We start from the raw sequence: 16,878 nt of genomic DNA on the forward strand, positions 1-16,878 counted from the left end.
GAGCCCATCGCCCAGCCCTTCCAGACTCGCTTTCATTAGTCAGGATGGGCAAGGATCAAGGAGACAGGTGGTCGGTTTCACTTGTCCAAGCAGCCTGTTCACAACCTCGGAGGTAACAGATCCCACACAACTTGACCAGACAGAACTCTAGCACTCTCCCACCACGCCCCTGCTCCCATGGTGGAATCTACCTCTTTCTGAATCTGCAACTTTATCTGCAAAAAACTTTGCAAAAGCATTGCAGGAGATCTTGGGGCCCCTACCAGGCCCCGGTGATGAAGGTTGTTCCGATAGATTGCGAACCACCTGAAAGTGTCTCCTGCTGCTGTTCTCTGCAAATACAATAGAGGCAGTGAAGAAGGTCCTATTTCATAGAATCATAGAGTTGGAAGAGACCACAAGGGCCATTGAGTCCAACCCTCTGCCAAGCAGGAAACACCATCAGAGCACTCCTGACATATGGTTGTCAAGCCTCTGCTTAAAGACCTCCAAAGAAGGAGACTCCACCACACTCCTTGGCAGCAGTCGCTATCGCCACTTGGTAGGCTTGACGTTGAGCTCTAGCCCGTGTCCAGTCCAGTTCAGAATGAGTTTTCCACCACCGACACTCTAGCCATCTTAAAGATTGTTTCATCACCCTCAGCTCAGGGGAAAACCACAGGGCTGTCCGGGCTCCATGCAATCAGAGAGGGCACTTCAGAGCCAGACAGTCAATAGCCCTGGTTAACTCTGCATTCCAGCGGGCCACTAATGAATCAGCTGAAAGGCCATCAGCATGGGATAAAATATCCCCTACCACTCCCTGGAAGCCATTTTGATCCATTTGGATCAATTAAGTGGCGGGAGCGGACCATCCGAATCAGTCCCACCTCCCTGCAGAGGGAAAGGGCTGCAGAGAAGTCCAGTTGCACCAGGCAGTGATCCGACCATGGCACTTCTTTTGTTTCGCTTTTACTTAGTGTCAGATCACCAACATCCATAGAGGTGAACACCAGATCTAAGCCATGTCTACAACTGTGAGTTGGACCAAACTTTTTTAGGGACAGCCCCATGGAGGCCTAACCCCAGGCCACTGACTCCCATCATTCCTGACCAATGGCAATGCTGGCTGGGGCTGAGTTGGGAGTTCAAGATACAGAGGGAGGGCACCACATTGTGCCACAGTCTTAGATTTCAATATTGTTATGAATATGTGGGGTGCCTGGACTCCCCTTCTGACTCCGAGACCCCCCTTCTAATTCCTGGCTTTAGTATGTTGAAATACAAGGCAGGAGCCAGCCTGGTGATGGCCCCCTAAAGATGAGTCTTGGGGGACAAAGCGAGTGGCTCCGTGTCAAAGGCCTCTGAAGTAGAGTTTTAGAGCTGAAAGGAGAGGAGTTGTTTTTAGAATTGCAGTTGGCTGGGATGTGAGCTGAGAGAGAAAAAGTGGCAGAGCAGAGAGACAGAGGGCCGTGGCTGATTTCTGCTGGCATCCAAGACTGAGACCACAGGAGAAGCAAGAACCTCTTTGTGCGTAATGCTGTGAGTTCCTCCATCGTAGATATGTGTACATAAACCCTATATCACAAGGACACCACAGTCTCTGTTGTGCCTCATTTCCAAAGGAAACGCAAACACTGGTAATTGCCTGGAACCCCTGCAATCTTGCATCACTTGGAGATCAGGGTGGTGTGTCTCCCCCCATGTCTTCCATTCCTTTGCCACTAAAGCACTAGTACCCCCATCCTCAGGACTTCTCAAAGACCCCAAGGCTTAACCAGGAATGTCATGGTGGGACTACCTGGAACATGGTCAAATGAGCTACCTGGAACCGCCAAGCCTTCATGGGGCTCAGAAGGGGCTGGGTGTGTCCTCTCATCCCAGAGAGCCTGCCTTGTACTGAGTCACGCTAACAGCTAAGCATGGTCTGCGCTGCCTGGCAGCAGCTCCCAGAGTTTCAGCATGCAGAGCATCAGTTCTGCCATGGAAATCCTGGATGCCCTTCCTCAGCCTCTGGGACTGGGAGCCAGTAAGAAGTCTCTGCCCCGGGCAAAGATGAGGAGCTTGGCCTTTGACTTTTGCCCGCCCAGCAAAGAATGTGTTTCTGCCTTCAGGATTTCAGCCTCCAGCTTCCCCCATTGCTGCCAGCTCCAGCAACTGTCTCCATGCAACCTGGGGTGACAGAGACACCCCCAGAGCTTTGAAGCAGGGATAGCCCAGGCTGAAATTTCCCTATCACTGCTTTGCAGATCTGAGGCACAATTAATAAAGCAACAAGAGAGATGCAAACTGGCATAATTTATTTTAGTTGAACGGTTTCTGATTTGTGGTATGTACGTGGTGCCCTGGAGATGAACTGCAACCGCTGGTGTGACTCAGCTGGCCACGCAGTATATGTTTCAAGTTGCATTTCAGCTAAGAAACAGAGGAGCAATACCAGTTGGAGTGACAGCCAGAGACAGAAACAATACATCCTCAAGGGGTTTGATGCTGCAGGTAGCTATTGGAGAAGGACCCAGGCTCCATCTCCAAAGGCATCTCCCGGCAGGGCTGGAATGCCTCCCGGAGAGCTGCTGCCAGTCAGTGCCAACAATCTAGAGCTCAGTGGACCAATGGCCTGGCTTGGCATGAGGCGCCTTCCTGTGTTCCACAGGATCACAGCTGAAAAGACAACACATCCAAGCCACCTCTCAGTTACACATCTCTGCAGTGTGAGGAACAGACTCTGTTCAAACAAAATGGAACTTCCTTTTCTTTGCAAACACACTGACACTCACTCAGCACCGTTGCTGGGAGACAGCCAGTGCACATCTTAACAGGACCAAATGCAAGAAAGCTCTTCAGCAGGAATACAGAAAAGCAGAATACAGTGGACACACGAGTAGCGAATGTGATCCGTGCGGGAGGCACGTTCGCAACCTGCAGTGCCGCATCTGCGCATGCATGGGTCACGATTCGGCACTTCTCTGAATGCGCAAAGCGCGATTTAGCTCTTCTGCGCATGTGCGAGTGCCGAAACCCGGAAGTAACCTGTTCTGGTACCTCTGGGTTTGGCACGGTGTGCAACCTGAAAGCGCAACCTGAAGCATCTGTAACCAGAGGTATGACTGTAGAAGACATGACCATCCATCACCCACAGAGGGAGGCAATATCCTTATCATCCTAACTATCCCTCTGACTGTTAGTCGAAATTAAGAGCATATCAAATTAAAAGCAACATTAATAAGGTTTTGTTAGAACTGGATATGGAATAACTGATTGGTTCAAAATTGGGAAAGGAGTACGACAAGGCTGTATTTTGTCTCCCTGCTTATTTAACTTATATGCAGAATTCATCATGCGAAAGGCTGGGCTGCATGAATCCCTAGCAGGAATTAAGATTGCCGGAAGAAATACCAACAACCTCAGATATGCAGATGACACAAGCTTGATGGCAGAAAGTGAGGAGGAATTAAAGAACCTCTTAATGAGGGTGAAAGAGGAGAGTGCAAAATATGGTCTGAAGCTCAACATCAAAAAAACGAAGATCATGGCCACTGGGCCCATCACCTCCTGGCAAATAGAAGGGGAAGAAATGGAGGCAGTGAGAGATTTTACTTTCTTGGGCTCCATGATCACAGAAAATGGTGACAGCAGTCACGAAATTAAAAGACGCCTGCTCCTTGGGAGAAACCTAGACAGCATCTTAAAAAGCAGAGACATCACCTTGCCAACAAAGGTCTATATAGTTAAAGCTCTGGTTTTCCCAGTAACAGATAGGTAGCCGTGTTGGTCTGCCATAGTATCTGTGTATCTGAAGAAGTGTGCATGCACACGAAAGCTCATACCAAGAACTAACTTAGTTGGTCTTTAAGGTGCTACTGGAAGGAATTTTTTTTGTTTTCCCAGTAGTGATGTATGGAAGTGAGAGCTGGACCATAAAGAAGGCTGATCGCCGAAGAATTGATGCTTTTGAATTATGGTGCTGGAAGAGACTCTTGAGAGTCCCATGGACTGCAAGAAGTTCAAACCTATCCATTCTTAAGGAAATCAGCCCTGAGTGCTCACTGGAAGGACAGATCGTGAAGCTGAGGCTCCAATACTTTGGCCACCTCATGAGAAGAGAAGACTCCCTGGAAAAGACCCTGATTTTGGGAAAGATGGAGGGCACAAGGAGAAGGGGACAACAGAGGACAAGATGGTTGGACAGTGTTCTCAAGTCTGACCAAATTGCGGGAGGCAGTGGAAGACAGGAGGGCCTGGCGTGCTCTGGTCCATGGGGTCACGAAGAGTCAGACTGAACGACTAAACTGAGAGCCAGTGTGGTTAAGTGTGCTTAACCACTAGGTTAAGAGCGGCAGTCACATAATCTGGGGAACCGGGTTCGTGTCTCCGCTCCTCCACATGCAGCTGCTGGGTGACCTTGGGCCAGTCACACTTCTGTGAAGTCTCTCAGCCCCACTCACCTCACAGAGTGTTTGTTGTGGGGGAGGAAGGGAAAGGAGAATGTTAGCCGCTTTGAGACTCCTGAAGGGGAGTGAAAGGCGGGATATCAAATCCAAACTCTTCTTCTTCTTCTTCTTCTTCTTAAACAACAACAACAACAACAACAACAACAACTAAATTGACAGTTAACACAGGATTTGACCTGAAAAGCTCACACTGTGCTTTCCTCAATCTTGTACGCTTGCTGTAAGCTTTCCCGCACATTATCGGTGGTCTTGGTGTTACTTCTGAAATAATTTAGGAGATTCGTGTAGGTGTATTGGGCTGTTGTAGCAGACAACAGTAAAGTCTCATGACACTTCAGGAGATGCTGTTACTTTACAGTGGGATTTCATCACATGCCAGCAAATTCAGGTTGTGTTGTTAAAGTTCATTTGGTGTTTTTGCACAACAGACCAGCTTCCCCCACCACTATTTTGTACATTTTGTGGTAAAGTGATGAGAAGATGTACCAATATTCCACTCATGTCTTCCCCCACCCAGCAAACAAATCAGAATGAATGCTCACGAAATAGTTAATACTACCTAACAACCAGACAAAAGTTGTACAAAGTTCATCAAACAGGTATTCTGGAAATAACCAAAAAGCGTCCTGTGGCAGGTCCTCTTGTGGATGGGAGTCCACCTCATCAGACTGGAGTCCACAGAACTTTATGTCAGGGATGGCAAACCAGCCTGGGGTCCTCCAGCTGTTGTCAGTGGCCATGACAGGGGGAGGGGGGAGACAGGTAGAAACTGCAGTTCAGCTACATCTGGAGAGTCACAGGTCAGCTACCACTGGCTTATGCACAAGACACTTCGTTTTGGGAACATCAATGGTCTGACTCAGAATAGAGTCAGACCCTTGGTCCATGTAGCCCAGTTGCTCTTTGGTGTTGGAGGGTCTACTTAGATGAGCCTGGCAGGAAATGAGGCAGCAACAGGAGGTGTCCCCTTGCCTTTTAGTCACACCTGGCAGAACTGGTGTGCCCTTTCGCTGTACCTTTTCCATCCATGTTAAGCCACAGTCACAACATGCAGTACATTTCAAGAACGAGGGTACCATGTTCTGGCTTCCCAGAGTGGCTTCACATTTGATCCTTCTTCCCAGGGGACTCTGGAATTGTAGCTCTGGGGTGGGAATGGGGTCCCCTAACAACTCTCAGCACCCTTAACCAAGTAGCACCCCAGAATTATTTGGGGGAACATTGGCTACGCACTCACAGGCTGCAAGCTTTCTAGGGCCTTGGGGAGAAGATTTTCCCTGCCCTACCTGACCATCCCAGACACTGAACCTCAGAGCCCCTAAGGCAAAACAAGTGCTCTCCTGCTGGGCTGCCACCCACCTCACAGCTGCCCACAGGTACAACACAGCACAGAGAGGATCCTCCTCCAGTCTTACACATCCAATCCTTTGCACCATCCAACACTTCTAATCCTTTCATTTATAAAGGCATCCAAGTGAGTAACCATCAGGCTAGCTTATTGTGACAAATTCCAGAGACACGAAATTATGTTTCAACAAAAGCAGCAGCAGCAACAAAAAAATTGTGGCACCCTAAAGACTAGCAGATTTATTGTGGCATAAGATGTCAAAATAAATCTGCTAGACTACGGTAGTCACAAATTTCAGAGGCCAGGATGTTAAATCCACTTCCTGGGAAGTAAGCCCCATTGGTCACAGTGGGAGTTACTTTGATGTAGACACATAGAGAAGAGGCTCAGCTGGTTTATTGTCCTATCTCCAGTAGTCCATGAAAGTTAATGGGGGCCCTTGCAAAGGGGTGGACAAGTGCAGAACAGGAGAGCATGAGAACAGGATTGCAAAAGATCAGGATTGCTGTGTTGAATCAGGCCAAAAGCCCATCTAGGGCAGCATCTTGTTCTCAACCAGATTCACTCATTGATTGGTTTATTTATACAGACTTTTTGGCCCGAAGGCTCCCAAAGCAGTGAACAGATTAAAGCAAAATAAAATATAATAAAATTGCAGTAATTGCAAACACAAAAGTACAATAACTACAGGAGATATAGAAAACAGCAAAAACCAGAGACACCATCAGTTGAGGTGCTGCATTTGCGCTCTCACCCCAAGCTCCACTCTCCAAACCTTCCGGGTCTCAACTAGAAGCCAGTCTGACCCCCATTTGCCTGCCGGCCTCCTTCCAGCCACAGTTGTTCCACCAAGGAGGAAACAACAGTTCAGGGGGAATCCTGTCACCTGCATCACCCTCCAGAGGATAAACCCCAAGGGAAAATACCCCTTTGGGGAGGCCCAGGGCTATGGAGCCTCCAAATAAACAGGTCCCCCCCCCCCGAAACCACGATGGCAGAAACTTCCCCTGGCTGCCCGTGGGCCGGGCTGGCAGGCTCAGCCTTCTGGCTGCTCAGCCTGCTGGCCTTCTCCAAGTGCAGCAGCAGCAGCAGCAGCTGCGGGACAAAAGGGCAGAGGAGGCTGCAGTCTGTAAGTCTCCCTCCTGCTCCCTGCCTCCAGGTGCCTGGAAAGCCCCCAACTGGACTGCCCTCCCCATTCAGAGGCCTTAGTTCTGCCTCCAAGAGAGGAGAGAGAACATGACCATCAGTGGGGGAGAATGTGGGATGGAGACAGCCACCCAGAAGCCATCTTTGACCCACAAGAGAAGAAGGGCCCAATCCTCTGCAGGCTCACTGAAGCCTGTCCGATGTCAAGGAAGTTTATTCTCTAATGAAGCAAAGACGATCAGGATTGCAGCCTAACTACAATGCACAGAAAATGTCTCCCTCCGAGCAGCCGGGGCTTTTCAAAAATTCCAATTTTCATAGATCAGCCTTAGCTTTGACGGGAACAAGAGGGGAGCTCTTATTTTGTCATCTGTATCCCACTACCTTTCAGGGAGCGCAGGGAGGGGGCGCACACGTCTCCCCTTTCCGTCTTATCCCCACAACAACCCTGCGAGGTGGGCTAGGCTGAGAGACAGGGACTGGGCCAAGGTCACTTCGTGGGCTCTCGGACGCTCTAACCACTGCACCACCCTGTCTGCCCCACCAGCTTTTCCTCCTCGTTTCACTCTTAAGGAAGTGGGGGAGTTACAGTGGGGGAGTTACACCCCCTGCCAGGGAGGGTCACCTGCCAGTCTCTCCCCCTGCACTTACCAGGCCCCCTCCAGCCTGCAAGGCGGAGGTGGCGGCTGCCCGCGGCGGCTCAAGGTGCCCCCCATCGCCCACGAAGGCGCCTCGCTCCACGGGGAGAGCCGCCCGCCGGGCCGGGGCGTCGCCGGCTCGCAGCTCCAGGCGGACGCGCCGCGCCCAGCTCCGGCCGGAGGGGCGGACCCGGCCGGCAGGTGCGGAAGGGCAAAGATCGGCCGCGTTGCAAGCGCAGGAGCAGCGCAGAGGGGACGCGAGGGAAGCGTAGGAGCCGGAATTGCCAACTTTTCCTACTGCAGCTGCTCCTCTGCTTTTTTCCAATAAAAGCCCAGAGACATCGAAGTTGAGCCGGCGAGTCTTTTCCTGACATGGAGACGAAGCGAGCCGAGGGAACTACGGTTCTCTTCTGTTAACTTCGCCGGGAGCCAATGTTTTCTCTGGCGGGGCGCCTGTGCCTTTATAACGCAATAATTCCTCAGGTGAAGCTTCTCTGAACCCCTCCTGCTTGGTGCCAAGAAATATGTCACTTGCTGATTTCTCATTAAAAGCACAGGAGTGGAGTTGGTAAAATATAAAATAAAATAAAATAAGTTGCTGTATGGAGCACACCGTGAGGGCTGGTAAATGGGGCTGCCAATGTATTCTCGTGGCTTTTCTTCTGTGCATATAGCAGCTTCCTTAGAGGTGCAAATGAAGCTGGTGAGAAAACACCCGGCAGCGCCGGCTGCTGTTAAAGGGACTAGAAGGGATCCAGCCAAAAGAAAATGGTAACTTCATATGGAATCGGCTTGCTCTTTTTGGGGCATCTGTGTGCATATAGTGCCATGCGTAAGTACCTGTGAGAGGGGCACCTGTGTGTTTCCTGACAGCAGTGCTCTAAGCCGCCTCATTTTCCTAGCAGGAAGTGTTTCTATCTGTACAACAGCTAGGAATGCCAGTATTGAAACTTCCCCTGAAAATGCAATTGCAGCCCTAGGAAAACTTTCAGTCCTGGAACAAAGTATCAGTACTGGATAGATGGACATGCTGTTAGGAGGGTGCATGCAGCTGTTCTGAAGAGCAGCAATCTGCTTGCTGGTGGAGGGAGGGAAGCAGCAGCAGAAACCTGCACCTGTCAAAACCCTCAACTGCCCTGCTCCACACCCTCCTTGGGAGCTTTTGCCTGGCTGGAATGTTTCCTTGAATGGTGACAATGTCTCTTGCTCACTTGGATGGAGATACATATGTGAAGAAACCTCTGTCTTTTGTGTGGTACAAAGTTTCTTGCCTTGCACACTGTTTGCCTCTGGCCCTGCCTACCCCAGCATGCGGCCCCTGGAAGGCTGCCCAGGGGGAGACGTAGCCCTGGAGCTGGGAAAGGCTCCCTGCCTCTTTTTAGAAGTTCAAACTACTTATTTCTTGATTTGGAGAGATACACAATTGCAGAATTTGAAAAAGCCCACCCTGTCCTACCAGAAGAAAGTAAGAAAGTCACAGACCCCAGATGAGATCAGTGAGATTCTCAAGTCTTGGTTGGTCAAAGAAAGTTTGTTAATGGGAGAGGCAGTGGGTGGAGTTTTAAAATAAATCAGTAGCTATTTTTATTTGCAACAGCAATAAAAATCACCCTTGTTTTCTCCTTAGGCAAAAGCTCGAGGTGCCTAAAATAAGAAAGCATAGTCAAGTAATGAAGCCCAAGGAGCAACAGATTAAGATGGAGCACAATGGTCAAGTCAATGCTCTTCAATAAATGGCAGGACAGCAGGCAGAATGGTTGGCTCTTGGAGGACTGCAGTGCTCTGCTGGTGTCCCAAGAATGCCATCGCTTCTCTCTGGGAAGGTTTTCATAATGCTTTCAGAAACAGGGAGTTCTGCCAAGTGGCAATAACTCATCCCCCCTCCCCCGTCCCACAAAACTGAGGCCCAACTTTAAAGAGAAACAGACACGACTGGCCCCTGGCTTGCTCTTTAACTAGATGTGTGGAATCCACAGTAAAAACGTTGCCAACACACTCAGAGGTGCAGAAGCACCAAATGAGAATTTATTGTATCAGTTTACTAGGGATGTCTGCTTTGGTTTCTCTCAGTTTTTGATTTCTCCAAAGTTAAATTCTGGTATTCACACCTCCACATGAACTTGCACATTTCTTTCAAGCAGTTCTTGTGAAAATTCATCAGCATTTTAGTATGAATTTCTCCTGAAGCACACACCTTTATATGCAGTTTTGCCCAATATACACATTTGCAAAGCACATTTCCTCATTTTTGTATGTCACTTTCACTAGTACATGTGTCTCCATGCATGCTTCACCCTAGTAAATGCATTCTTGTGCAGATTACTTGGCTGGAAAAATGGTACTGCAAAATTCAGAGAAGTGGGTATTTCGAAGGATCTTGCTGTGTTGTTTTAGAAGGGACAAATAATGCAAAATTGTCTTTAAATATTGAATTACTCCTCCATCCCTAGTTGGAGCTCTGAGTGTGTGTGTGTGTGTGTGTGTGTGTGTGTGTGTGTGTGCAGAAGACCCTGGGAGCCATAGCCTGTGCCAGAGCAGGTGCTGTGCATGATAAAGATCCCAGATGTAGTTCCTGACATCTCCAAGTAAAAGGATCAGGGAGCAGGTGATGGTAAGGATTTGTGCTACAGACTGTTCAGTGCTGGGTATATGGTGGTTTTGGGGGTGTGGTTGGGAACTGGGCCATAACTGAAGGGTAGAGCCCACATTCTGTATGCACAAGACCTCTGGTTCAGTTCCCAATATCTCCAGGTGAGGATGGAAAAGATTCGCTATCTTTGAAGCTCCTGAGAGCAGCTGCCAGCCAATGTCATCATTACTCAGTTAGATGGACCTAAGATCTTCCTTCAACAAGGCAGTTTCCTACAGATCTACGACCAGTTTGGTCATCCATATCCAAAGACCTGTTTAAATTGTGCAGTGGAGCCCATTGGCATCTGCTCTCATGTTTGGCATCAAAAAGCCCTGCTGGCCCATCTAGGTCAGTGGGTCTCAAAGTTATTTTCTCTGGGCCAGGGGCATATGAAGGCGGGGGCAGGGGGCATGCCCTGGGTGCCACCCGGGGGTGTGTGTGACAAGATGGCCTGCTGCCCCCCCAGCTGTACAGCAGTTGAGGGCGCAGCGCCCGTACAGGCTGCCGCGTGAGCACGCCCCGCCCTGGGTGCCGGAAAAGCTTCCTCCGCCACTGCTCTGGGCCACACTTTCAGAATAAATATCTGCTGGTACCACACCAAATATTTTATTGATAAGAAATATGTGGGGGGCGGGGTGGAGAAACAACTCCCAGCAATGCTTCATTTGTAACACAGAACACAACTACTTTATAATATGATCCTGAGACATCCAAAAAGTATAAAACAATGCTGCTACATAAAAACACGAATCATTCCCAAATAGAGTTATAAACAAGCCACTTAAATATGTACCCTAAGTATGTATACAAACTCAATGAGAGGTGTGAGCTTGCTTTTACCAGGTAGTCGTATTTATAAAAAATATTTTGATACCATATTAGTTTGCATCTGTCTGCCTCGAGAGACAATGGAGTGCGCCTCCAGGGGTAAGGTGCATTGGCAGCACTGAAGTGACCTTCCCTGGGTGCAAGCCTGGGCAGTGTATTTGGAGACCCTCCTTTCTCTTGGCCTCACTGATGGGGTCCAAAGAAAGGCAGAGCAAGACGTTTGGCCCAGCTGGGCTGCAGTAGTAGCTGGAAGGAGGTGTACAAGGTGCCACCCAACCGTCTTAGGGACTCCACTCCAGATTTTTGTAGGGTTTCCTCCTGAGCCTTCCCTTCTCCCAAAGATAACCCACAAGGCAACAGAGGTTTAGGATCAGAGTTTTCATTCCCCTGGATGGGCTCCCTTCCCAGGTGGACAAGCCCCACGTGCCCCTCACTTCCCTCTCCAGCACATGCAGAAACCACCTTCTTGACTGTTGGACCCACTCTTGACCTCATTTGCTCCATCCGCCAGAGCCTGTCTTTGCATGCAGGGAAGACCCTAACTTTCCAAGGGTTTAAGACCCATCAGCCAACCTCACCTGCTTAGCCAGCCAATTAAAGCCATTTCTGGGGTTGTGGCTGCAGTTACATTCTGACAATTTCTAGGAGCCACAGGTGAGAGTTGAGTGCAGGATGGGGACAAGGTGTTCTGTTTATTAAGTATGGATTTGGTTACAAACTCTGCTGCTAGCCGTGACTCTCCAGGATTTCAGGGAAGGTTCACTCCCAGCCCGACCTGGTAGATGCTCTACCACTGAGCTACACCCTTCCCTCAAACCACTGGGAGAGAGACCTGTTGCCAGTCATTGTGGACAACATGAAACCAGATGAACCCATAGTCACTTGGTCCAAGGCAGCACCCAATACTCCACACACTGGAAACATCCCTCAGACTTCTTTAGACAATGTGGAGGGAGGTGGCAAACTCACCCTGTGTGGTGCAGCCTCTGAAATTCAAGGTGTCCTCTGCAGCCACCACCCGTCCCAGAGCCTTTGGAGCTCAGCACCGCTTCCAACTTCTGCTAGCTGCTCCTCAGGCTGTGCCTTAGCAGGAGCTGCCAAGAAAGGAACAGATGGGAAAGATGAGCCACACAAACCAACCCCATGGAAAGTTCCGTGTGCTGGGAAATGATCAAACTGAGACCATTCCCTCACCCTATGGCCAAAGGGCAGCCTTCCCAATGTATTCCTGGGGAGTGTGACTAAGCACAACTGTCTCACCATGACTTGCATTGCTCCTTTAAATGTCCCTCAGGAATTTCCATTTCACCATGTGAGCAATGACAACGACGATCTCATCAATGCTGGGAGAGATCCCTTGGGTTGTCAGCATGCAGCCTTTATGAAACAACCTCAGCACCTCCTGGGACTCCCCCAGAGTGTTCCTCCTGATTTGCTTGCACAAAGCTTATGGGGAGGTGAGCCCAGCCTTCATTGAGCATTGGTTCTGATTTGATAGTCCATGTGGAGGTTAAATTCTATCTGGTGTTTATAGAGCAATTGTTTTGATCCAATTGTGGGGCAGTTATTCAACAGTGAACAGTTAGTTCTGCATCCTGTTATCACAGTGATCAAGCAGATGCACCTGGGAAACCTGCAAGTAGGATCTGAGCACAAGAACCCTCTCCCAGCAACTGGTAGCCATGACTATCCAGCTATGGAGGCAGGACAGAGCCATCCTGGCTAGCGGCCATTGACAGCCTTCTCTGCCTGAAATTTGTCAAATCCTCTTTTAAAGCCATTGCTCTTTACAGAACTCTAGCACACAACTCATCTCCATGGTTGATGCATTCCAGACATTCCAGCTGTCCTTATTTACCATGGTCTCTATTTTATGGAACACATTGTTGGAAAAATAGCTGCCTATATTTTGTCCCTATTTTTGTCCTTGAGGAATGCCTTGCAAAAATGGTTTGCAAGCGTTACTAGAGTTATCATTCTTTGGAGTTGAGCTTTCTACCCAGTTTCTGTAGAACAGACTTTATCAACCTGGTGCCCTCCAGATGTATTTGACTGGCTGTGGCTGATGGGAATTGTGAAGAAACATCTGGAGAGCACCCAGTTGATGAAGTCTGCTCTAGAAGCTAAACCTCTGGGCCTGTACATCTTGACTGCAAAGTGCACACATGGAAATACCTGTACATGAACTTTAAGGTCCCATGCACTACACAGTGGAGGTTGCTCCATTAAGGCAAATGGAGTGCCCACCACCCTCAGCTGCTCCCACCTGCCTACTTTGCTGGTTACAACCAGAATTGCAAGAGGGTGTGTGTGTGTGTGTGTGTGTGTGAAGAAGAAGAAGAGTTTGGATTTGATATCCCGCCTTTCACTCCCCTTCAGGAGTCTCAAAGCGGCCCACATCATCCTTTTCCTTCCTCCCCCACAACAAACACTTTGTGAGGTGAGTGGGGCTGAGAGAATTCAGAGAAGTGTGACTGGCCCAAGGTCACCCAGCAGCTGCATGTGGAGGAGCGGAGACGTGAACCTGGTTCCCCAGATTACGAGACTACCGCTCTTAACCACTACACCACAGTGGCTCTCGAATGCATTGACTAGGATGCATTGACTCTGCCTCTGCCCATCCTGGATCACCCTGCTTTCTACCCTGCCAATCTCAATGGGCACTACTCACTCTGTGGAGCAGAGAGCTTAGTGGAGCAGAGAACATACACTTCCCTTGGTGCAGTCAGCCTGTCTCCCCCCCCCCCCAGGCAGGCTCAAGGATGCCGGGTAGGTAGGCAAAAGTCATCATGGAGGGTGTATGGGGGCAGGCTGTGGCTTGGGGAGAGTCCCAAGGACCAGAGAAAGATGCCTGGGGGGCCACATTCAGTCCCTGGGGCTCCCCACTCCTGGCCCCAGTGTCAGGATTCCTGAATCTATGTCAGGAGCCAGAGTCAGGAACAAGTCAGCACTAAGACCCCCGGTGTCAGTGAAGTTACATGAAGATACCCAAACAGCACAGGCCTATTGACCACGGCAACTCTTCCCAGTAGGCCTTGCATCAATGAGGCAGTTGTGAGGACTGAAGGTCCCCACCTTCCCACCATTCTCTAATGTTCCTTCCCTGGTTCCTTCCCTTTTTTTTCAAGAATATTTATTAAAGTTTTCAATAATAATACAATAAAAATCAAAAAGTAAAAAGAGAAAAAATAACAAAAATACAAAAATAAAAATAATTAAAAACACATAAAGTTTCCATTACTTATTTTTCATTAACTTATTTCCCTTATACCTCCCTTTTTTGTATTCCAATTCAAATTATTAGTTCAGCAAATCCTTATTAATAAATTTTAACCTATTTCTAAACCTTTTCTCTCTCTCCATATTCTCTTAAAGCATTACAGCTGGAAACCACTTAATTTCTATCCGACATCATTCTAACATTCATTAATTTTGCAATATTTCTGTAGATAGTCTTTAAATTTCTTCCAATCTTCTTCCGCCGACTCTTCTCCCTGGTCTCAGATTCTGCCAGTCCCATATAGTCCATCACCTTCGTCTGCCATTCTTCCAGAGTGGGTAGATCCTGTGTCTTCCAGTACTTTGCAATGAGTATTCTTGCTGCTGTTGTAGCATACATAAAGAAAGTTCTATCCTTCTTTAACACCAATTGGCCGGCCATGCCCAGGAGAAAGGCCTCTGGTTTCTTCAGGAAGGTATATTTAAATACCTTTTTCATTTCATTATAAATCATTTCCCAGAAAGCCTTAATCCTTGGGCACGTCCACCAAAGGTGAAAGAATGTACCTTCATTTTCTTTGCATTTCCAACATTTATTATCGGGCAAATGATAAATTTTTGCAAGCTTGACTGGGGTCATGTACCACCTGTAAATCATTTTCATAATATTCTCTCTTAAGGCATTACATGCCGTAAACTTCATACCTGTGGTCCATAACTGTTCCCAGTCAGCAAACATAATATTATGTCCAACATCTTGTGCCCATTTAATCATAGCAGATTTCACCGTTTCATCCTGAGTGTTCCATTTCAACAGCAAGTTATACATCTTTGACAAAATCTTAGTTTTAGGTTCTAACAGCTCTGTTTCTAATTTTGATTTTTCCACCTGGAAGCCAACTTTCTTGTCCAAATTATATGCCTCCATTATCTGGTAATAATGAAGCCAATCTCGCACCTTGTTTTTTAATTTCTCAAAACTCTGCAGTTTCAATCTATCTCCTTCTTGTTCCAAAATTTCCCAATATTTCGGCCATTTGGCCTCCATATTGAGCTTTTTCTGAGCTTTCGCTTCCATTGGGGACAACCAACTTGGGGTTTTATTTTCCAATGGGTCTTTATATCTTATCCAAACATTAAACAATGCTTTCCTGACAATATGGTTTTTATTTTTTTTATTTTTTAAAAGATGTATATTGCAATTTTGAACAATAGAACAAACTTCACAATCAGAACCAAAAAAAGAAAGAAAAGAAAAAACATTATCACAATCAAATAAAAACAGAAAGATGCAATACAAAACATAAAAAGTAGAAGAAAAAAAGACCTAAAAAAGACATATAAATCCAGTTTCTTACTTATTATTTTCATATCCTTCTTTTCTGACTTCCTCACATCTCCCTTTTCTGTGTTCCCTTTTTACACAATCATATTCAGCAGTGCCTTACCCTTTTTCAAATCTTATTCTGTGTTATACCTTTCAACTATTATGGTTTAAAAACCAATATGGTTTTTAAATGCTTTATGTGCTTTAACCTTGTCGTACTACAATTATGCATGGCACCCAAAAACATTGTTAAAACCTTCTAAATCCAAAATGTCTGTGTTCTCAAGAAGCAGCCAGTCTTTCAACCAGCAGAATGCTGCTGATTCATAGTAAAGTTTAAAGTCTGGCAGGGCAAATCCACCCCTTTCCTTTGCATCAGTTAATATCTTAAATTTTATTCTGGGCTTCTTGCCCTGCCAGACAAATCTAGAAATATCTTTCTGCCACTTCTTGAAACAGTCCATCTTGTCCACAATTTGCAATGTTTGAAACAAAAACAACATTCTAGGCAATACATTCATTTTTATAGCTGCAATTCGACCCAACAAGGAAAGCTTCAAATTTGACCAAATTTCTAAATCTTTTTTCACTTCCGTCCAACATTTTTCATAATTATCTTTAAATAAGTTCCCATTTTTAGCTGTCATGTTAATCCCCAGGTATTTCACTTCCTTAACCACAGTCAAACCTGTTTCATTCTGAAACCTCTCTCTTTCAATCGATGTTAAATTCTTCTCTAAGACCTTAGTTTTTAACTTGTTCAATTTGAATCCTGCCACTTGACCAAACTCTTGAATTAGTTCCAAAACCCTTTTAGTACTAGATTCTGGCTCCTGTAACGTCAATACTAAGTCATCTGCAAATGCTCTCAGTTTGTACTGTTTGGCTCCAACCTGTATACCTTTAACCAACTTCTAACCTTTAACCCTTCTAATCATATTCAGCAAAACCTCCAGGACCGATATAAAAAGTAATGGGGAAATTGGGAACCCCTGTTGTGTCCCTTTTTCTATCTTAAATTCATCTGTTACCACATTATTTACAATTAATTTAGCTTTTTGTTCAGAGTATATTGCACCTATACCATTTTCAAAACTTTGGCCTACCCCCATCCCCTGTAGGTTCTTTTTCATAAAACTCCAAGAGTTGTTGTCAAAGGCTTTCTCCGCACTACAAATATCAGAACTGCTTTAGTGTTTATATTCACTTCTAGCTTTTCCAAAATGTCAATTATTTTCCTCAAATTGTCAGATAAATGTCTTCCCGGGAGAAAGCCCGCTTGGTCTTTGTGAATCTCTTCCATCAATACT

General features: G+C 47.0%; 1 protein-coding gene across 4 annotated transcripts in view; it reads right to left on the reverse strand.

Annotated features, from left to right (window-relative positions):
• The window catches only part of TACC1 (transforming acidic coiled-coil containing protein 1), a 110,425-nt gene extending 98,292 nt beyond the window's left edge, over window positions 1-12,133 (reverse strand). For all 4 annotated transcript variants that reach the window (XM_083713498.1, XM_083713496.1, XM_083713497.1 and 1 more), the window contains exon 1: window positions 11,992-12,133. The gene's annotated coding sequence lies outside the window, so the exon portion shown is untranslated. The remainder of the gene's footprint in view (window positions 1-11,991) is intronic.
• Between the last annotated feature and the right edge of the window lie 4,745 nt (window positions 12,134-16,878).

The sequence above is a fragment of the Podarcis gaigeae genome, assembly GCF_964106915.1.
Source record: "Podarcis gaigeae genome assembly, chromosome: 15".
NCBI lineage: Eukaryota > Metazoa > Chordata > Lepidosauria > Squamata > Lacertidae > Podarcis > Podarcis gaigeae.